This window comes from Aethina tumida, chromosome 3 (genome assembly GCF_024364675.1).
Source record: "Aethina tumida isolate Nest 87 chromosome 3, icAetTumi1.1, whole genome shotgun sequence".
Lineage (NCBI taxonomy): Eukaryota > Metazoa > Arthropoda > Insecta > Coleoptera > Nitidulidae > Aethina > Aethina tumida.
Genome location: NC_065437.1, coordinates 1,749,563 through 1,773,436, shown reverse-complemented (window position 1 = coordinate 1,773,436; position 23,874 = coordinate 1,749,563). Strand labels below are relative to the sequence as shown.

The 23,874-nt window shown below is 27.4% G+C and overlaps 1 protein-coding gene across 3 annotated transcripts in view; it reads left to right on the top strand.

Moving 5' to 3' along the window:
• Positions 1-13,307: 13,307 nt before the first annotated feature.
• The window catches only part of LOC109602693 (uncharacterized), a 54,535-nt gene continuing 43,968 nt past the window's right edge, over positions 13,308-23,874 (top strand). For all 3 annotated transcript variants that reach the window (XM_049965050.1, XM_049965049.1, XM_049965048.1), the window contains exon 1: positions 13,308-13,447. The gene's annotated coding sequence lies outside the window, so the exon portion shown is untranslated. The remainder of the gene's footprint in view (positions 13,448-23,874) is intronic.

The window sequence follows — 23,874 nt, the reverse complement described above, 5'->3', positions numbered from 1 at the left end:
ACCTTTAAAATTATTTTAGATAATATAATGAATGTATAATATTTAAAGAATCTAAACAAGTTTAAGAGTTTAAAGAGTTTAAACAATTTAAAAAAACCTGACAGAGAGTTTAAAAATCTAAAAAAATGTAAATCTGGAAAAATTTTTCAATTTAAGGAATGTAAAGTATTAAAAAAACCTTTAAAATTATTTTAGATAATATAATGAATGTATAACATTTAAAGAATTTGAACAAGTTTAAGAGTTTAAAGAGTTTAAACAATTTAAAAAAACCTGACAGAGAGTTTAAAAATCTAAAAAAATGTAAATCTGGAAAAATTTTTCAATTTAAGGAATGTAAAGTATTAAAAAAACCTTTAAAATTATTTTAGATAATATAATGAATGTATAACATTTAAAGAATCTGAACAAGTTTAAGAGTTTAAAGAGTTTAAACAATTTAAAAAAACCTGACAGAGAGTTTAAAAATCTAAAAAAATGTAAATCTGGAAAAAGTTTTCAATTTAATGGATGTAAAGCTTTTAGAAATATTCAGATAATGTAAAGAATGTATAATATTTAAAGAATCTAAATAAGTTAAAGAGTTTAAAGAGCTTAAAGAACCTGAAAGTGAGTTTAAAAATTTAAAAAAGGTGTAAATCTGGAAAAAAAATTTCAATTTAAAGGAATCTGAAGTATAAAAAGGTTCGAGGGAATATAAAGATTGTATAAAATTTAAAGATACTAAAGGAATTTAATGAATTTAAAGAATTTGTAAGTACACAAAATCAATATGGTATATAAATATAAATTAAAGAAAACACCCTTTAATTGAAATATTAAAGAGGGCACATTTCTGATTTGATTTAGGGTGTGAAAAAAATATTAAATTACCTGTGAATTTACACAGGCTTTAAAAGGTATAAATATAATTTAAGATAAAATCTATAATTTAAAGAGTCTAAAGAACTTAAAGAAGCAAATTTAAAGGATTTATAAGTACTAAATGTAAGGATCAAAATAGAATATTATTATTAATATTATTATTCATCAAAAGAATTAGTCACATTATACTGAAGGCCCCAAAATTAATAATTATCTAATTTAAATAGTAACTTTTTATTCCAAAATAAGGAAACATAAAATAAATGATCAAATTTCAGGACCAACCCTTTAATTGGAGTTTTAAAGGGGGCACATTTCTGGTTTGATTTAGGGTGTGAAAAAATATAATATTACCTGTGAATTTGCACAAGTTTTAAAAGGTCTAAATATCATTTAAGATAAAATCTTCAAAGTGTAGTTTCATCGTGCATAAATAAATAAGTAAGTAAGTAGATTATTGTTGTCAAATTTTGTACCATTTTCCCATGTAAAACGTATTATTAAATCGCCATCAAAATTATTATTTACTCTTTGGACATTTTTTGGTTTAAATAAAGCATCGACTTCACAAAACAACCCACCATACTCTTTACACAAACATAATTAGCCCATAGAACACGAATTATGTGCAAAGAAATCCGAAAGCTGAACGCCCGAATCTTAATTATCGTGAACTCGAATAATTGCTACGTCTGCAAGAGGTCCATTGTCGCGTCACAATGGCCAACCCCAAGCAGCAGCGGCACCACCGGAACGAACGTCGACGAAGCTTCCCGGTGCGTCAATAAAAAGCTGCCATTGAACTGCCCTTAAGTCGGACGACGTTTAAATCCTTATTTGCTCAGTGGACGAATTAAACAAAGGGGATGCGTGGGATGGACCGATGGACAACGGAAATTTGTAATTGTGGGAACAGGAATCTTTCAATCGACACACTCTCCAAAACTTAATTTATGGTTCAGCTGCTCCGCCGACGAATTATTTTCGTTTAATTCAGTCGCAATTGTTTTTTTTATCGGTGTGTTAAATGCACCAATTTACGGCGGTGGTTTTCGAGCCCTTATTACGGTCGTAATGACTGTTATTAATTAGCACTAGTGGTTGTTTTTGTGGGAATCGACACCCTCTTAATAAGGCCGTGAAACAATACGACAAGATAGGTGCGTGGTGGATACGGGGTGGTGAAAAAACAAATGCAACGGTTTATTTGGTGTACACCTGTTGTTCGATTAAAACGTATAAATTTTACTATGAATATCAGACAGACGAAATTTAGATTTTATCGTGTTAATGCTAAATAGCATAACGGAATGTTGTGTCACAGACTGTTATTATCTATATTATATTATGTTTTACTAATAAAAAATTAATTGACACAGAAAAAATACAAAAAATATTAAACAAATTTGCCAAAACAATTAATATAATAGTTTATTATTTAACAAATCTCCAAATTATAAAAAATAAGTCCTCAAAAACTTCGAATATGTTGATTAATTTAAAAAAACTAAAGAGATTTAAGTCTAATAGTTCAAAAGAATCCAAAAATTTCGAACTATCTAAATTAATTTAAACAATTTGAAATGAAGGATATAATTAATGTAATAATTTAAGGAATTTGAACGAATGAGGCTCTAAAAAAAAAGAGAAATAATTTAAGATAATTTGACAAAAAATTAAAGACGTAGATGATTAAAGAGTCGAAAGAATCTTATTGAGGATTTTAAGGAGTTTAAAAATAAATGTGGAGTCCAACATGATGTTAATGTATAAATAATTTATTAATTAAACAGTCCAAAAGGTAGAAATAATTTAGAGATTCTAAAAGGTCTAAAGAATCTTATTAATCTAATAAAACAATAGATTTTCAAAAATTTAAAAAGGGTAAAGAAACTTAAAGAGTTTAATAAAACTAAACAGTAATAAATAAATAAATAAATAAATAAATTAAAGAGTATGAAAAAAAGAAACAATTTAAGATATATGAAAATAATTAAAGACAGAAACAAAATTAAACAAATTAAAAGTCTAAAAAATAGAAATAATTTAAAGAATCTAAAGTGTCGAAAGAATCTTATTAATTTGAAAAAAACAATAGATTTACATAAATTTATAGAGAATAAGGTGTCTAAATAATTCATTAATTGAACAGTCCAAAAGGTAGAAATAATTTAGAGATTCTAAAAAGTCTAAAGAATCTTATTAACCTAAAGAAACAATAGATTTTCAAAAATTTAAAAAGAGTAAAGAGTTTAATAAAAGTAATAAATAAATAATTAAATAAATAAATTAAAGAGTACAAAAAATAGAAACAAATTAAGATATCTTAATATAATTAAAGAAAATGTAGAGACAGAAGATGACAATAATGTAAGAAATCTTTAAGAAAATTAAAGAATTGAAGGAAATTAAAGAGTCTAAAAAACTACAAAACATTACAAAAGTTTAATAGTGAAATTAAACTTTAAAATATGAAGTAAAGAGTCCAAAGTAACTCATCAATCTAAGGAAATTCTTAAAAATTTGAAAGAATAGAGGGTGTAAAAAATTTAATGAAAAAAGAAGAAACAAAATTAAACAAAGTAAATAATACAAAATAAAGAAATAATTTAAAGAATCTAAAATTCACAAGATTTTAGAGAATAGGGTGTTATGAAAAGAAATGTGATATCAAACATATCATTAATGTATAAATAATTCATTAATTAAAGAATTCAAAAAGTAGAAATAATTTACAGAGTTTAAAAAATGTTATTAATCTAAAGAAACTATAGATTTTCAAAAATTCGAATAGTAGAAAGGGACTAAAGAGCCTAAAAAAACTAAAAAGTAAACAAATTAAATTAAAGAGCCTAAAAAATAGAAACAATTTAAACAGTCTAAAGAATTTTATTCATCTAAAGAAATAAGAGATTCCCAATAATATAAAAAGAATAGAGAAACTAAAAAGAAAAAAAAAAAGAAATTTAATTAAAGAGTCCAAAAGTTGGAAATAAATTAAAAATTTCAAAAAATATTTAAAGAATTTTATTAATCTAAAGAAACTATAGATTTTCAAAAATTTAAAGAGAATAAAGGGACTAAAGAGTCCAATGAAACTAAAAAGTAAAGAAACAATAAAATAAATAGTTCACAAAGTAGAAACAATAGAAGAATTTAAGGAGTAAAACTCATTAATTTAAAGAAAATCTAAATTCTTCAGAATATAAAACGAATAGTGTGTATAAAAATTCTACAATAAAGAGTTTAATGGAACTAAATAGTAAATAAGTTTAAATAAATTAAAGGGTCTAAAAAGTATAAACAATTTAGTCAGTCTAAAGTGAATATGAGAGTAAAGGGACTAAAGAGTTTAATAAAACTAAAAGTATAACAAAAAATAAATTAAAAAGTACAAAAAGAAAAAAAAATTGAAGAATTTAAAGAGTTATTAATTGAAATAGATTCTAAATTATCCGGAATATAAAAGGAATGGAGTGTATAAAGATTCTAAATTAGATTAAAGTTTAAATGTATTAAAGAGTCTAAAAAGTAGAATCAATTTAAAGAGTCTAAAGAATCTTACTAATCTATAGAAATGATAGATTTCCAAAAATATAAAGAGAATAGAGTGTTTTAAAGAATCTGGACTAAAAGTCCAAAAGATAGAAATAATTTATGGAATTTAAAGTCTAAAAAATCTTATTAATCTAAAGAAATGATGATTTCCAAGAATATAATTTTAAAAAGCTTAAAAATTAGAGACAGTTTGAAAAGTTTAGAAATGTAAAGAATATTACTTGTTTGAAGAAACTATAAGACTAAAGATCTTTGAATGTCCAAAAATAGTCACCATATAAAGAATATTGTATATAAAGAATCTTTTTAGTATATATAAACGACAGATTTCTAAAAACTTAAAGAGAATCTCTCTATTCTCTTTAAGATTTACAAAAATATAAAGAGAATACATAGGAAGATAAATATAAAGATTATAAAGAGTTTAAAGAAATTTTGAATAAATTAAAAATATAAATAAATTAAATAATTAGAAACAAATTAGAGTCTGAAGGTGAAATTCACAAATATTTAAAGAAAATAACGGTGACTAACTAATAATTATCAGTTAAAGTAATATTGATATAGATGAATGATTAAATAGTTACATTTAAATATTATTTTAAGACTACAACCCCCATTTAAAGTCCCATGAAACCAAGTTCCTTATTACCGTTAAACAGTAAAGCAATAATTTAACCCATCGTCAAATTTTCTACGTAACCCGCTAATTTCACGCCGATATTTTATTACATCGATTTTTACGTTGAGTACGTCATTTACGTTATTTAGTACGTCATAAATATCAAAAATTGATCGAACCCCGTTCGAGTGTGAAATCGTCGCGATTCCTAATTCTTTAAGGGTGCGTACACCAATCGTGAGCACGTTGGGAAGGGTTAAGATTTCAGGTACGCAACTAAGGGGGCGAAATGTTCGTGCACATAAATTTCATTTTACGAGGATGCGCCCCGTTTTATTGGTGGTAAGTCGCGTAATAAATTCGTAAATAATGAGCACCTTCGGATAACTTCCTACAACAATTAGACTCTTGACATTCTATACATTGTTTTTACTTTTTTTTTTCTTCTTTGAATTTTTTATTTCTTTAAAATCTTTAGTTTCTTTATTACCTTCAAATACTTCTTTATTTAGATTAACACTCTTTAAATTGTGAATTATTTAATTTATTTAAATTCTCTACTTTTTAGTTCCATCAGACTCTTTATTCTTTTATATTTTAGGGAATTTAGAAATACTTTAAATTAATCAGTTTCTTTAAACTCTTTAAATTCTTTCGTCTTGTCTTTGGACACTTTCATTTATTTATTTATTTTTTAGTTTTAAGTATTATTAAACTCTTTAGTCCCTTTATTCACTTTAAATCTTTAAGATTTTTTATATTTTTTAGATTATTTCTATTGCACATTTCAGACACTTTAATTTATTTATTTTAAGTTCACTTTTTAGTTTATTCGACTCTTTAAAATCTTTAGAATCTTTATTCTCTTTAAATCTTTGGGAATTTACATTATGTGGGAAATATATTTTGAAAAATAGAAATAATTTAGAGATTCTAAAAAGTCTAAAGAATCTTATTAATCTAAACAAACAATAGATTTTTGAAAATTTAAAAAGAATAAAGAAACTAAAGAGTTTAATAAAAGTAATAAATAAATAAATAAATAAATAAATTAAAGAGTACAAAAAATAGAAACAAATTAAGATATCTTAATATAATTAAAGAAAATGTAGAGACAGAAGATGACAATAATGTAAGAAATCTTTAAGAAAATTAAAGAATTGAAGAAAATTAAAGAGTCTAAAAAACTACAAAACATTACAAAAGTTTAACAGTGAAATTAATCTTTAAAATATGAAGTAAAGAGTCCAAAGTAACTCATCAATCTAAAGAAATTCTTAAGAATTTGAAAGAATAGAGGGTCTAAAAAATTTAAAGGAAAAAGAAGAAACAAAATTAAACAAAGTAAATAATACAAAATAAAGAAATAATTTAAAGAATCTAAAATTCACAAGATTTTAGAGAATAGGGTGTTATGAAAAGAAATGTGATATCAAACATATCATTAATGTATAAATAATTCATTAATTAAAGAATTCAAAAAGTAGAAAAAATAATTTACAGACTTTAAAAAATCTTATTAATCTAAAGAAACTATAGATTATCAAAAATTCGAATAGAAGAAAGGGACTAAAAAGCCTAATAAAACTAAAAAGTAAACAAATTAAATTAAAGAGTCTAAAAAATAGAAACAATTTAAACAGTCTAAAGAATTTTATACATTGTTTTTACTTTTTTTTTTTCTTCTTTGAATTTTTTATTTCTTTAAAATCTTTAGTTTCTTTATTACCTTCAAATACTTCTTTATTTAGATTAACACTCTTTAAATTGTGAAATCTTTAATTTATTTAAATTCTCTACTTTTTAGTTCCATCAGACTCTTTATTCTTTTATATTTTAGGGAATTTAGAAATACTTTAAATTAATTAGTATCTTTAAACTCTTTAAATTCTTTCGTCTTGTCTTTGGACACTTTCATTTATTTATTTATTTTTTAGTTTTCAGTATTATTAAACTCTTTAGTCCCTTTATTCTCTTTAAATCTTTAAGATTTTTTATATTTTTTAGATTATTTCTATTGCACATTTCAGACACTTTAATTTATTTATTTTAAATTCACTATTTAGTTTATTAGACTCTTTAAAATCTTTAGAATCTTCATTTTATTTACATTATGTGGGAAATATATTTTGAAAAATAACTAATTGAATTTTTATACAAATAAATGAAATAACATTTCAGTATAAATTTATTGAAATAATTATTTAATTAAAGATTTTTTAAATCAGTATTATCTTTAATTTTATTAAAATACATTTTAATATAACGGTTACTCCACTTTATAATTAATAACTCTTCTTGGTAACATCTTATGCGTAACAATAGTGATAATTAAGTGTCCCCTCATGAGTAAAAGGCTGTAATTAATTATTCCAAAAGTTCAAAAGTAAAGAGGGTCATGTATCAAGAACTGGTGAAACTAATGTAAGGTATGTCGACCATCATTAATCTTTGATTACGTTATATTTATTTCATTTTAAAAACTTATATATGCGGGTTTTATGAAAACAATCACCCCCTTTAATTAAAAAAACATGTTTTCGACTTATTTGCCCCCTTAATTATCATAAAATATCACATTTTTGTTTATTTAATTTTGGTACTAAAAATTGAGTCAAATTATTGAATAAAAGCGGATTTTTCACAGACACCCATTCTACCAATGTGTCTCCCCTATTTTGCGAAATTTTTTGAAAGAAACTAAATAAATGGCGACAGTAAACATGACTGTGCACGGCCGTATTTATTGGGGCATACATTCCAATCAATGATAATCGTCCCGCTCCGCATTTCACATGCCATGGGTGCCGAATACAGAAAAATAAGGGTGGTTAAGGGAATTATCTCCGGATTGTGTAAGACTTCGGTAATTGCAAACCATCCATGCGTTAGTAAATTCTTTCACATATTTTAGGAAAATGGGAACTCACAATGCCGGAAGTAATTGGCACAAGGTGGTGCGCAATTTTTTCTATTATCTGACGTCCGAAAGACATTGTTATTGGCGGATTTATTAGACGACACTGGCAATAAAATGGGGCGCATCATCGTAAAATTAAATTTAAATCATTTGAAGAATTTAAAGGTCCTGAAAAGTCTAATTGTAACTGTTGATTAAGAATTTAAAGAGAATGTTAAAATAAGAAGAATCTGTTTAATTTAAAGAGACAGTATATTCTCAAGAATTTAAAGAGAATAAAGAATCTAATGGATTTAGAAATCTAAGAAAAAACAAAATAAAATCATTCTAAAGAAAATGAAAAATATGAGAAATCTAAAAAGTCAAATATTTTAAAGTAGACACGAAATTAAAATATCTAAAAAATAGAAACCTGAAGAATCTCATTAGTTTAAAGATATAATAGAAAAAGTTAAATATGTTAATTAAATTAAGAATCTGACAAATTAAAATATCTTTAAAAGTAGAAACAACTGAGAGAATCTGAAGAACTTGAAGAAACTCAGTAATTTAAAGATACAATAGGATCTGAAGAATTTAAAGAGAATAAAGTATCTAGAAAAATTAAAGATTTTAATAAATTCATAAATATAATAAAAATCAAAATGGAAACAATCTAAAGAATATGAAAAGTTTCAGAAAACTAAAGAGTTAAATATCTTAACTGAATTAAAGAACTCGACAAATTAAAATATCTTTAAAAGTAGAAACAACTGAAAGAATCTGAAGAACCAGAAGAATCTCGTTAATTTAAAGATACAATAGATTCTGAAGAATTTAAAGAGAATAAAGTATATAGAAAAACTAAAGATTCTAATAAATTCATAAATATAATAAAAATCAAAATGGAAACAATCTAAAGAATATGAAAAGTTTCAGAAAACTAAAGAGTTAAATATCTTAACTGAATTAAAGAACTTGACAAATTAAAATATCTTTAAAAGTAGAAACAACTGAAAGAATCTGAAGAACCTGAAGAATCTCGTTAATTTAAAGGTACAATAGATTCTGAAGAATTTAAAGAGAATAAAGTATATAGAAAAACTAAAGATTCTAATAAATTCATAAATATAATAAAAATCAAAATGGAAACAATCTAAAGAATATGAAAAGTTTCAGAAAACTAAAGAGTTAAATATCTTAACTGAATTAAAGAACTTGACAAATTAAAATATCTTTAAAAGTAGAAACAACTGAAAGAATCTGAAGAACTTGAAGAAACTCATTAATTTAAAAATACAATAGGATCTGAAGAATTTAAAGAGAATAAAGTATCTAGAAAAACTAAAGATTCTAATAAATTTATAAATATAATAAAAATCAAAATGGAAACAATCTGAAGAATATGAAAAGTTTCAGAAAACTAAAAAGTCAAATATCTTAACTGAATTAAAGAACTTGGCAAATTAAAATATCTTTAAAAGTAGAAACAACTGAAAGAATCTGAAGAACCTGAAGAATCTCGTTAATTTAAAGGTACAATAGAATCTGAAGAATTTAAAGAGAATAAAGTATCTAGAAAAACTAAAGATTCTAATAAATTCATAAATATAAAAAAAAAACAAAATGGAAACAATCTAACGAATATGAAAAGTTTCAGAAAACTAAAAAGTCAAATATCTTAACTGATTTAAAGAACTCGACAAATTAAAATATCTTTAAAAGTAGAAACAACTGAAAGAATCTGAAGAACTTGAAGAAACTCATTAATTTAAAAATACAATAGGATCTGAAGAATTTAAAGAGAATAAAGTATCTAGAAAAACTAGGGATTCTAATAAATTTATAAATATAATAAAAATCAAAATGGAAACAATCTGAAGAATATGAAAAGTTTCAGAAAACTAAAAAGTCAAATATCTTAACTGAATTAAAGAACTTGGCAAATTAAAATATCTTTAAAAGTAGAAACAACTGAAAGAATCTGAAGAACCTGAAGAATCTCGTTAATTTAAAGGTACAATAGAATCTGAAGAATTTAAAGAGAATAAAGTATCTAGAAAAACTAAAGATTCTAATAAATTCATAAATATAAAAAAAAACAAAATGGAAACAATCTAACGAATATGAAAAGTTTCAGAAAACTAAAAAGTCAAATATCTTAACTGATTTAAAGAACTCGACAAATTAAAATATCTTTAAAAGTAGAAACAACTGAAAGAATCTGAAGAACTTGAAGAAACTCATTAATTTAAAAATACAATAGGATCTGAAGAATTTAAAGAGAATAAAGTATCTAGAAAAACTAGGGATTCTAATAAATTTATAAATATAATAAAAATCAAAATGGAAACAATCTGAAGAATATGAAAAGTTTCAGAAAACTAAAAAGTCAAATATCTTAACTGAATTAAAGAACTTGGCAAATTAAAATATCTTTAAAAGTAGAAACAACTGAAAGAATCTGAAGAACCTGAAGAATCTCGTTAATTTAAAGGTACAATAGAATCTGAAGAATTTAAAGAGAATAAAGTATCTAGAAAAACTAAAGATTCTAATAAATTCATAAATATAAAAAAAAAACAAAATGGAAACAATCTAACGAATATGAAAAGTTTCAGAAAACTAAAAAGTCAAATATCTTAACTGATTTAAAGAACTCGACAAATTAAAATATCTTTAAAAGTAGAAACAACTGAAAGAATCTGAAGAACTTGAAGAAACTCATTAATTTAAAAATACAATAGGATCTGAAGAATTTAAAGAGAATAAAGTATCTAGAAAAACTAGGGATTCTAATAAATTTATAAATATAATAAAAATCAAAATGGAAACAATCTGAAGAATATGAAAAGTTTCAGAAAACTAAAAAGTCAAATATCTTAACTGAATTAAAGAACTTGGCAAATTAAAATATCTTTAAAAGTAGAAACAACTGAAAGAATCTGAAGAACCTGAAGAATCTCGTTAATTTAAAGGTACAATAGAATCTGAAGAATTTAAAGAGAATAAAGTATCTAGAAAAACTAAAGATTCTAATAAATTCATAAATATAAAAAAAAAACAAAATGGAAACAATCTAACGAATATGAAAAGTTTCAGAAAACTAAAAAGTCAAATATCTTAACTGATTTAAAGAACTCGACAAATTAAAATATCTTTAAAAGTAGAAACAACTGAAAGAATCTGAAGAACTTGAAGAAACTCATTAATTTAAAAATACAATAGGATCTGAAGAATTTAAAGAGAATAAAGTATCTAGAAAAACTAGGGATTCTAATAAATTTATAAATATAATAAAAATCAAAATGGAAACAATCTGAAGAATATGAAAAGTTTCAGAAAACTAAAAAGTCAAATATCTTAACTGAATTAAAGAACTTGGCAAATTAAAATATCTTTAAAAGTAGAAACAACTGAAAGAATCTGAAGAACCTGAAGAATCTCGTTAATTTAAAGGTACAATAGAATCTGAAGAATTTAAAGAGAATAAAGTATCTAGAAAAACTAAAGATTCTAATAAATTCATAAATATAAAAAAAAAACAAAATGGAAACAATCTAACGAATATGAAAAGTTTCAGAAAACTAAAAAGTCAAATATCTTAACTGATTTAAAGAACTCGACAAATTAAAATATCTTTAAAAGTAGAAACAACTGAAAGAATCTGAAGAACCTGAAGAATCTCGTTAATTTAAAGGTACAATAGAATCTGAAGAATTTAAAGAGAATAAAGTATCTAGAAAAACTAAAGATTCTAATAAATTCATAAATATAAAAAAAAACAAAATGGAAACAATCTAACGAATATGAAAAGTTTCAGAAAACTAAAAAGTCAAATATCTTAACTGAATTAAAGAACTCGACAAATTAAAATATCTTTGAAAGTAGAAACAGCTGAAAGAATCTGAAGAATTTGAAGAAACTCATTAAGTTAAAGATTCAATAGAATCTGAAGAATTTAAAGAGAATAAAGTATCTAGAAAAACTAAAGATTCTAATAAATTGATAAATATAATAAAAATCAATATGGAAACAATCTAAAGAATATGAAAAGTTTCAGAAAACTAAAAAGTCAAATATCTTAACTGAATTTAAAGAACACGACAAATTAAAATATCTTTAAAAGTAGAAACAACTGAAAGAATCTGAAGAACTTGAAGAAACTCATTAATTTAAAGATACAAAAGGATCTCTAAATAGTCTCAAAGATAGAATACGAAGTCTGATGAAACTTAAGATTTCTTTCAGTTTAAAGATTTAAAGAAACCAAAAATAGGAATAATTTAAAAAAAATATATTTTCAGGGATTTAAAGTGATAAATTAATAATTAATAATAAAAAAGATTTTATTGAATTTAAATATCAATGAAAATAAAGAATCAACTGTTTGAATAAATTAAAGAATACAAGAAAATAAAATTTAAAGACTCTGAAGAATCTAAATGAATGATAAATATGGTCTTTATTTTTAATAAAATTGAAACCAACATTTAATAATATTTATTTATTTAGTCTACAAAAAATACATAAGATTAAATTGGATACATTTATACACTCCTTCATGTGCAAATATTTAAAAAATACACATGCCATTTATATTGTATTTAAAATAAATGCAGCTGAGCCAAAATTTCTTATCTAAGTATGAAATACAAAGAAGATCTTGTCATCTGTCACTTCATCTTATTTGTATCATCGTGAGAATTATTGCGCAGAAACGATCTGTTTATGCTTTTTTCGAATTGATAAATTAAATAAATAATATTTCAGCACGTGATCCAAATAAATTATAGCTTAATTATATCACCGTCAATAAATATCTGCACATTAAATCAGAGATGGAAGTTGTAGATATGGGCTATAAAAATAATATATCACATTACAAGTTTAGTTAAAAGACCAATCTAAGATCGTCCTTCGAGATAAGCCAAAACGGGGCCATTTCTCAGCCCCGGTCATGGGAAGTGCATCCCCTTAATTTCCTCTTCCAAAATTAGCCAACTCACTCCAACATTAAATAAATAAAATATAAATGATTCTTGATGGTGACGTCTTGATGAGGTTAACGAGGAAATTTGGAAGAAGCTCCACTTCCGGCTCGTGGACCACTTCTGGTCGCACTCCGCCATTCAAATTCAAATCCCGGTGCGATCGGTACCGCCACACCCTTGGCGGGTCCGGTCCGGTCGCGCGGCAAAGAAATCCGCCAAGGACGTCTGCACCGGTCCATCCCGCCCGGAGGCGAGAGCGGCGGTGGGGGCATCCCCTTCGCGTCCCCCACCACGCGCACCGCCACGAGGTTGGCCAGGTAAGGCCAGGTAACTTTAACGACCAGTCAGGCACTGCGCGCCAACGTGTCAGTCTAGCTAAGGACGTGGTGTTGGTGATTGTCGCGTGTTGCTACTATGAGGAGGACTCTTGGATTACACGAACTGTGCGAAGGTGTTTAGTGTGGTGGTTGATTTATTTCGATTTGGATAATTTGTTTCGTTCATCCAGTGGTAAGTGGGCTGATTCTCATGGTGTGTCACGAAAGGTTTTTGCTACCAAAGTTGCCAATGTTTGATCCAATGTCATCACCTCATCAAAATTGGAACTCCTCCAATACTTTGGTCAATTGGCAATTGCCAAAATTTATGAAATGGTGTGGAACAACCATTAATAATTGAAGACTTAAAAGGATGAAGGTGTCAAATTAAGATTTATAAATTACTCAAAGTGGAAGACAAAATTTTCTTAATTTACTTATCATCATTGAAACCTTCATCTATTTAGGTCTTCATTTGTCACTGATGACATTCAGAAGAGAAAGAAACTATTTCAACTTGATCAAAAAATTATAAATCATCAAAATTGAGGATGTAAATGGAGGAAGGTGTCAAGTTAAGAAGTTTTAATGTTTGAAGGTGTAAAGTTTATTAGCTTTAAAGAGATGATCATTGAAGTCTTCTTCTATTTAAGTCTTCAAAAGACTCGTTTAAAGATCTTTTTGATGTTTATAATTCCTTCACATATAAAATTATCTCCAGTTTTGATAGATACTTCTGTCTTAACAACAATAAAAAGGGAAAAGCTTTTTCAAAATGATAATTTGATTAACCAAAACATGATTAGTGATCAAAATTGGCACTTGGTAGAAATATAAAATGATGTAGAACAAAATTCAATAAATTGAAGACATAAATAGAGGAAGTTAAGACTTTTTAATGACTGAAGGCCTAAATATTTCCAATTTATTTGTTTTAAAGAGATGGTCATTGAAGTCTTCTTCTATTTAGGTCTTCAATTGTCACCAAAAGACTCCTTTAAAGACCTTTATGATGTTTATAATTCCTTCACATATAAAATTATCTCCAGTTTTGACAGATACTTCTGTCTTAACAACAATAAAAAGGGAAAAGCTTTTTCAAAATGATAATTTGATTAACCAAAACATGATTAGTGATCAAAATTGGCACTTGGTAGAAATATAAAATGATGTAGAACAAGATTCAATAAATTGAAGACACAAATGGAGGAAGTTAAGACTTTTTAATGACTGAAGGCCTAAATATTTCCAATTTATTTGTTTTAAAGAGAAGGTCATTGAAGTCTTCTTCTGTTTAGGTCTTCAATTACCATCAAAAGACTCCTTTAAAGACCTTTATGGTGTTTATAATTCCTTCACATATAAAATTATCTTCAGTTTTGATAAATACTTCTGTTTTAACAACAATAAAAAGGGAAAAGCTTTTTCAAAATGTTAATTTGATTAACCAAAACATGATTAGTGATCAAAATTGGCACTTGGTAGAAATATAAAATGATGTAGAACAAGATTCAATAAATTGAAGACACAAATGGAGGAAGTTAAGACTTTTTAATGACTGAAGGCCTAAATATTTCCAGTTTATTTGTTTTAAAGAGATGGGCATTGAAGTCTTCTTCTATATAGGTCTTCAATTACCATCAAAAGACTCCTTTAAAGAACTTTATGATGTTTATAATTCCTTCACATATAAATTTATCTCCAGTTTTGACAGATACTTCAAAAGAACTATTTTAACAATAACAAAAAGGGAAAAACATTTTCAAAATGATAATTTGATTGACCAAAACATGATGAGACATCAATTGGCAGTTGATTCAATAAATTGAAGACATAAATGGAGGAAGGTGTCAAGTTAAGAGGTTTTAATGACTGAAGTTGCAAAATATTTCCAGTTTATTTATTTTAAAGAGATGATAATTGAAATCTTCCTCTATTTAGTTCTTCAATTACTCCCAAAAAGACTTTTATAATGTTTAAAAGTCCTTAATATGTATATTCCATAAAATTATCTGTAGTTTTGACAATGGGAACTTTGAGAGAGGCTTCTTAATGTCATATTAAAGTATTTAGTATTTTTAATGCCACATCATCAAACACTTCAATTTTAACTGCAGAGTTGCTGAGTGATCAAAGAAGTAAATACAAAAATGTGTCAAGTTAAGATACTTTAATAACTGAGGTGCAAAATAAGACCTTCTTAGTTCATTTATCACAAAGAGATGCTAATTGAAACCTTCGTTTATTTAGGACCTCAATGGTATCCGGAAGAACTTTATTTAAATTGTTAAAGGTCCAATGTCCATTCACACACAAATAAAAGTTTCATATAATCCTCTTTTCAAAATTCATATTATTTAAAAGGGACATTTTACAACGAATATTTTTTCTTTTATGTTCTACTTCAACGACTTTAAGTACACAAAAAAACTATTTTAAAATTAAATTTGAATTGTAGAAAATATGAATTATGTGTTGTCACTTTTTACATAGAATAAACCTTCTTCTATGTTGTCAATTTAAGGTTAAATTTGACAATTGACAATAAATTTAACCTAACTTAACCTAACTTTTATGGAGGAAGATGTCAAGTTAAAATTCTTCACAGATTTAAGTTTGTTTTTTAAAAAGACAAAAAAAAAACTATTAAAAATAATAAGATAGTATAAAAAATGAATTATGTGTTCTGTCAGTTGTTACATAGAAAAAATCTTTTTCTACTCTGTGAATTTAAGGTTAAAATTGACAATTTACAATAAATTTAACCTAATCTAACCTAACTTTTATGGAAGAAGATGTCAAGTTAAAATTGTACACTTATTTATCTTCAATGACAATAAGAAGAGAAAAATTATAATAATTTAACCAAATGATTACAACTCCAAATTACAATAATTTAATTTACTACAGAAAACCGTTTGTAAAAAATTGCACAATTCGTAGTTTCCTCCCGAAATATTATATAATGCTTCCTGCCCCTTTTGTCATTGCACCCGTGCCCGGTGGAAAGAAATGCCTGGTATTTTGTTAAATCAGCTGTGCTTTAAGATACGTATCTTCCACATCACCAGCATTAAGACAGATGTTACGACCATTCCATCACCTGTTAGTTACAGTTTTACGTAACACCACGGTTGTAAATAAACTAACTGTATTACCAGAAAATCGTTTCCCCCTTTTCACTTTTTAGAGGCCGTTGCCATTAGAAAGCCTTAAGCCCCATTGACGAGTTCGATACTGTTTGCACATCTAATTCGCCCAGTTTATGAAGACCCGGAGGTAATAAACTGGTAATCCTTTCGGGAAACAGTCCCATCCGATGCTTTATTGGCACGTCAGCCTAAATATTTGCTTAGGACCGTGATAATCTCCAAAATCCATGATAATTTTATTTTGCCAACCGTAAAACTACAATGGACCCGGACGAATTGACCCCGTCCCGCTTTAAAAAAGCGTAAATGCATGAAAGACCACCCTCGTTAGTTAGTAACGTAATTAAATACTAATGTGAGTCGTTAATTAGATCAAATTATAATAAGAATATTTCACGTATTGAAGGGGGTGTTGGTGATACGCGTGGGGTTGTTGTTGTTGTTGTCCAGTGCGGGGTAAGTTGAAAGGCGCAGCATGAGGTGGTATGACCACCATATTGCACGCGTCCATCATCCATTATTTGCGCGGGACAAATCCGCGAATCATTCACCCAACAATGGCACGAAACCGAAACTGACTCAATTAAACTGTGTACTGTCGAGGGTTGTGTGTTATCATGTTGTTCAGTATAATGGGATATTTTTCGTATGGGGTGTGATGGACAAAGTTGCATAGTCATGATCCTTTGATTGGTGAAAAAATACAATAAAAAGCTGAATTAATTCACTCTTTCACGAATTTTGCTACAACATAGTTGAGTCATTAAGTGATGACATAGGTTTTCCAAATTTTCTAAAAACCATATTTAGTTTATCCTGAACAGAAAAAATTGACACTTAATGGTGAAGATAATCAGAACATAAAACCATTTTATTGCCTCATTGATCTAAAAATGTTATCCTGTATTTTGTTTCTAAAAGGAATTACAAGTTTATCATCATCAAAATGCTTCTGTACTTCTAGAATTTAGGATAGAATTGTCATTTAAGTGTCACACTAATTAGAATACAAAGTTATGTTTCCTCATTGTTTCATTAATGTAAAAATATAATCTTATACTGTTTGTAAAAGGAATTACAGAGTTATCATTGTCAAAATTATTCTCTTGTACTACTTCTAGAATTGAAGAATGAATTATCATTTAACTTTGAAGATAATTAGAATATAAAACCAATTTGTTGTCTCACTGAAGTAAAAATGTTATCCTGTATTATGTTTCTAAAAGAAATTACAAATTTATCATGATCAAAATGCTTCTGTACTTCTAGAATTTGGGATAGAATTGTCATTTAAGTGTCACACTAATTAGAATAAAAAGTCATGTTTCCTCATTGTTTCATTAATGTAAAAATATCATCTTATACTGTTTGTAAAAGGAATTACAGAGTTATCATTATTAAAATTATTCTCTTGCACTACTTCTAGAACTGAGGAGTGAATTGTCATTTAACTTTGAAGATAATTAGAATATAAAACCAATTTGTTGCCTCATTGAAGTAAAAATGTTATCCTGTATTATGTTTCTAAAAGAAATTACAAATTTATCATCATCAAAATGCTTCTGTACTTCTAGAATTTGGGATAGAATTGTCATTTAAGTGTCACACTAATTAGAATACAAAGTCATGTTTCCTCATTGTTTCATTGATGTAAAAATATCATCTTATACTGTTTGTAAAAGGAATTACACCGTTATCTTTATCAAAATTATTCTCTTGTACTACTTCTAGAATTGAAGAGTGAATTGTCATTTAACTTTGAAGATAATTAGAATATAAAACCAATTTGTTGTCTCACTGAAGTAAAAATGTTATCCTGTATTATGTTTCTAAAAGAAATTACAAATTTATCATCATCAAAGTGCTTTTGTACTTCTAGAATTTGGGATAGAATTGTCATTTAAGTGTCACATTAATTAGAATACAAAGTCATGTTTCCTCATTGTTTCATTGATGTAAAAAGATCTTCTGGTACTGTTTGTATAAGGAATTACAGAGTTATCATTATCAAAATTATTCTCTTGCACTACTTCTAGAATTGAAGAGTGAATTGTCATTTAACTTTGAAGATAATTAGAATATAAAACCAATTTGTTGCCTCATTGAAGTAAAAATGTTATCCTGTATTATGTTTCTAAAAGAAATTATAAATTTATCATCATCAAAATGCTTCTGTACTTCTAGAATTTGGGATAGAATTGTCATTTAAGTGCCACACTAATTAGAATAAAAAGTCATGTTTCCTCATTGTTTCATTGATGTAAAAATATCATCTTATACTGTTTGTAAAAGGAATTACAGAGTTATCATTATTAAAATTATTCTCTTGCACTACTTCTAGAATTGAGGAGTGAATTGTCATTTAACTTTGAAGATAATTAGAATATAAAACCAATTTGTTGCCTCATTGAAGTAAAAATGTTATCCTGTATTATGTTTCTAAAAGAAATTACAAATTTATCATCATCAAAATGCTTCTGTACTTCTAGAATTTGGGATAGAATTGTCATTTAAGTGTCACACTAATTAGAATACAAAGTCATGTTTCCTCATTGTTTCATTGATGTAAAAATATCATCTTATACTGTTTGTAAAAGGAATTACAGAGTTATCATTATCAAAATTATTCTCTTGCACTACTTCTAGAATTGAAGAGTGAATTGTCATTTAACTTTGAAGATAATTAGAATATAAAACCAATTTGTTGTCTCATTGAAGTAAAAATGTTATCCTGTATTATGTTTCTAAAAGAAATTACAAATTTATCATCATCAAAATGCTTCTGTACTTCTAGAATTTGGGATAGAATTGTCATTTAAGTGTCACACTAATTAGAATACAAAGTCATGTTTCTCATTGTTTCATTGATGTAAAAATATCATCTTATACTGTTTGTAAAAGGAATTACAGAGTTATCATTATCAAAATTATTCTCTTGCACTACTTCTAGAATTGAAGAGTGAATTGTCATTTAACTTTGAAGATAATTAGAATATAAAACCAATTTGTTGCCTCATTGAAGTAAAAATGTTATCCTGTATTATGTTTCTAAAAGAAATTACAAATTTATCATCATCAAAATGCTTCTGTACTTCTAGAATTTGGGATAGAATTGTCATTTAAGTGTCACACTAATTAGAATACAAAGTCATGTTTCCTTATTGTTTCACTGATGTAAAAATATCATCTTATACTGTTTGTAAAAGGAATTACAGAGTTATCATTATCAAAATTATTCTCTTGCACTACTTCTAGAATTGAAGAGTGAATTGCCATTTAACTTTGAAGATAATTAGAATATAAAACCAATTTGTTGTCTCATTGAAGTAAAAATGTTATCCTGTATTATGTTTCTAAAAGAAATTACAAATTTATCATCATCAAAATGCTTCTGTACTTCTAGAATTTGGGATAGAATTGTCATTTAAGTGTCACACTAATTAGAATACAAAGTCATGTTTCCTCATTGTTTCATTGATGTAAAAATATCATCTTATACTGTTTGTAAAAGGAATTACAGAGTTATCATTATCAAAATTATTCTCTTGCACTACTTCTAGAATTGAAGAGTGAATTGCCATTTAACTATGTAGATAATTAGAATATAAAACCACTTTGTTGCCTCATTGAAGTAAAAATGTTATCCTGTATTATGTTTCTAAAAGAAATTACAAATTTATCTTCATCAAAATTGATCTGCACATCTAGAAATTGAGGTAGAATGGTCATTCACCTAAACTGACGTTTGTACTTCTATAGACGAAGATAATTAGTCACATAATTATAAAATTAATTAGTATATAAAACACTTTTGCTCATTATCTTCCTCAATCACATTGATTCAATCCAGCAATGATGAAAAGAGAGGAAAGAAGAAAGGGAGGTGTACCAACGTGTAACTATGTTTAAAAAGAGTTATAAAAAGTGAAACATAACAATGAATGTTGTGAAAACTAGAACTAATTTCCAGTTACGCTAAATCTTCTACCAAAAGTATATATTCGCCATAAATCACCCATCATTGTCCGCACCGAGGCAATGAATAGAAATCACCATTCACTTTCCACATACACACTGACCACCGTGCCTAAATCCTCATAAATACGAAACGCATAAATTCAAGTATCCCCAAAGGAAAATCGCTTTTTGTTATGGGCAGAAAAAACGGGCTACACACACACACACACACACGAAGTCGATCGTTAAAATTAAAAAGGGGTTAGCGTCCGGCGCGTCGCCGTAAAAAGGGTGGGACGAAAATTACTTAGTCATCGGCGATACACGCAATCAAAACTAGATCTAGGATTCCGACATGGGACCCTTTTTCGCGGTCGAAAGACATTGTGGGAAAGTCGGCCCGGGTACGGGTACCTCGGCGACCCCGGACGGCTGCCCCAAGGGACCGTATTTGGGCCGTCGACGGACGGGCAAGTGACTTGGTACTGCGAAAATCGATGGAGCAAGTGTTGGAGTTCTTATCTTCGGCTATAAATTAATGTAAGGGTTTGGTGACTTGTTTTTGGCACTAACGGTGTCGTGGTTTACGATGGGCAAGAAATTTTATCTTTACAACCCCATTAGGCACCAGACAAGCAAGCTTTGTATCTAGAAAATGATCAAAGAAAGGCTTAAACTAAAGGAAGAAGTCTGGTTTAGATGTTTAAACCTTCAATTAAGTTGTGCAACTAAGAAAAAAAGGGGGAAGATTTAAACCAAAGACAGTACCGAAGTACTAGAGTCAATAAGTTTCAAATGTTCCTAATTTTCGAGGTGTTTAAAGCTTGAAAAGCATGTTGGGGCAGTTAATACACACAAAAATTGTAGAAAGGAAGAGGGTAAATTAGAAGTTAGTAGACACAAAATGGAAGGCATAAAAAAAGGACACATCTTGTATCAGTTACATACCGAACAACCATTATGCTTACAAGCACTTGATGTGGATTCAAGTGTTCAGCCCTCCATTATAAAAACCATAATTTAATTTGGACCATTGATGTGAACTCTTTGGGAGCATTGAAATTAAGTCCCCGGTGCCACAGTATCATCTTGAAGGACCCCCCCAGGACACGCACACACTCACGGGGTGCATGTTACTAGGCCGTAATCGGGTTGACCCAACGGAAATTCATCAGTTGTCAGTTCCGCAAGAGCGAGAGCATCTTTTCGCGATTGTTGAGCTTTTTTTTGCGACGCAGCCTCCTCGACGTGCACTTCCGTGACGGCTGCCGTGGAAGGGGACCCCACGGCCAGGTGATATACCAGTCTAGGAACTACTTCTACCTACGTCTTACCCTCCTGGTTTTTAACAATACGCGATCTAATTTTCGTGACGCATAAAACGTTGCAGGCCAATTCTCACGGACGTGGGCTCGTTCAACTGAAATGATGAGGCAATAATCTATCTATTGATTGGATGGATTTCGTCTCTTCTAATCCTTTTTCTTTTTTGCTTTCGTGTTCGCAGCTTTGGAGATGAAAGGATATCTAATTTTCAAACGTGTAGTACTAAATCCCATACCACCAAAGTTCTGGTTGGGTACTTAAATCTTTCTAATATTGAGAAGAGGATAAAGATGAAGAGTAAATAATTTAATTTAAAACACAGATTAAAAGGGATGGATAGGAGTACTTAGAAGACCTTAAAATTGATGACAATTAGTAATTTCTCTTTAAGAACTTCCAATGTGAACAATTTGGCTCAAAAAACAAAGGAGAGGTGATTATAAAAACATAAGATAAGAATCTAATTAAAAATTTCTAGTTCTGTATTTAAATTAAGCAACACTTTGAAAGGAATAAAGGCTTGGAAGACCTCAAAATTGACAACAATTATTTAATTTCTCTTAAAGAACTTCCAATGTGAACAATTTGACTCAAAAACTAAAGGAGAGGTGATTATAAAAACATAAGACAAGAATCTAATTAAAAATTTTTAGTTCTGTATTTAAATTAAGCAACACTTTGAAAGGAATAAAGGCTTGGAAGTCCTCAAAATTGACAACAATTAGTAATTTCTCTTAAAGAACTTCCAAAGTGAACAATTTGACTCAAAAACCAAAGGAAAGGTGATTATAAAAACATAAGACAAGAATCTAATTAAAAATTTCTAGTTCTGTATTTAAATTAAGCACCACTTTGGAAGGAATAAAAGGGCTTGGAAGACCTCAAAATTGACAACAATTAGTTATATCTCTTAAAGAACTTCCAAAGTGAACAATTTGACTCAAAAATTAAAGGAGAGGTGATTATAAAAACATAAGACAAGAATCTAATTAAAAATTTCTTGTTCTGTGTTTAAATTAAGCAACACTTTGAAAGGAATAAAGGCTTGGCAGACCTCAAAATTGACAACAATTAGTAATTTCTCTTAAAGAACTTCCAAAGTGAACAATTTGACTCAAAAACCAAAGGAAAGATGATTGTAACAACATAAGACAAGAATCTAATTAAAAATTTCTAGTTCTATGTTTAAATTAAGCAACACTTTGAAAGGAATAAAGGCTTGGAAGACCTCAAAATTGACAACAATTAGTAATTTCTCTTAAAGAACTTCCAAAGTGAACAATTTGACTCAAAAACCAAAGGAGAGATGATTATAAAAACATAAAATAAGAATCTAATTAAAAATTTCTAGTTCTGTGTTTAAATTAAGCAACACTTTGAAAGGAATAAAGGCTTGGCAGACCTCAAAATTGACAACAATTAGTAATTTCTCTTAAAGAACTTCCAAAGTGAACAATTTGACTCAAAAATCAAAGGAGAGGTGATTATAAAAACATAAGACAAGAATCTAATTAAAAATTTCTTGTTCTGTGTTTAAATTAAGCAACACTTTAAAAGGAATAAAGGCTTGGAAGACCTCAAAATTGACAACAATTAGTAATTTTTCTTAAAGAACTTCCAAAGTGAACAATTTGACTCAAAAACCAAAGGAGAGATGATTATAAAAACATAAAATAAGAATCTAATTAAAAATTTCTAGTTCTGTATTTAAATTAAGCAACACTTTGAAAGGAATAAAGGCTTGGAAGACCTCAAAATTGACAACAATTAGTAATTTCTCTTAAAGAACTTCCAAAGTGAACAATTTGACTCAAAAACCAAAGGAGAGATGATTATAAAAACATAAAATAAGAATCTAATTAAAAATTTCTAGTTCTGTGTTTAAATTAAGCAACACTTTGAAAGGAATAAAGGCTTGGCAGACCTCAAAATTGACAACAATTAGTAATTTCTCTTAAAGAACTTCCAAAGTGAACAATTTGACTCAAAAATCAAAGGAGAGGTGATTATAAAAACATAAGACAAGAATCTAATTAAAAATTTCTTGTTCTGTGTTTAAATTAAGCAACACTTTAAAAGGAATAAAGGCTTGGCAGACCTCAAAATTGACAACAATTAGTAATTTCTTTTAAAGAACTTCCAAAGTGAACAATTTGACTCAAAAATCAAAGGAGAGGTGATTATA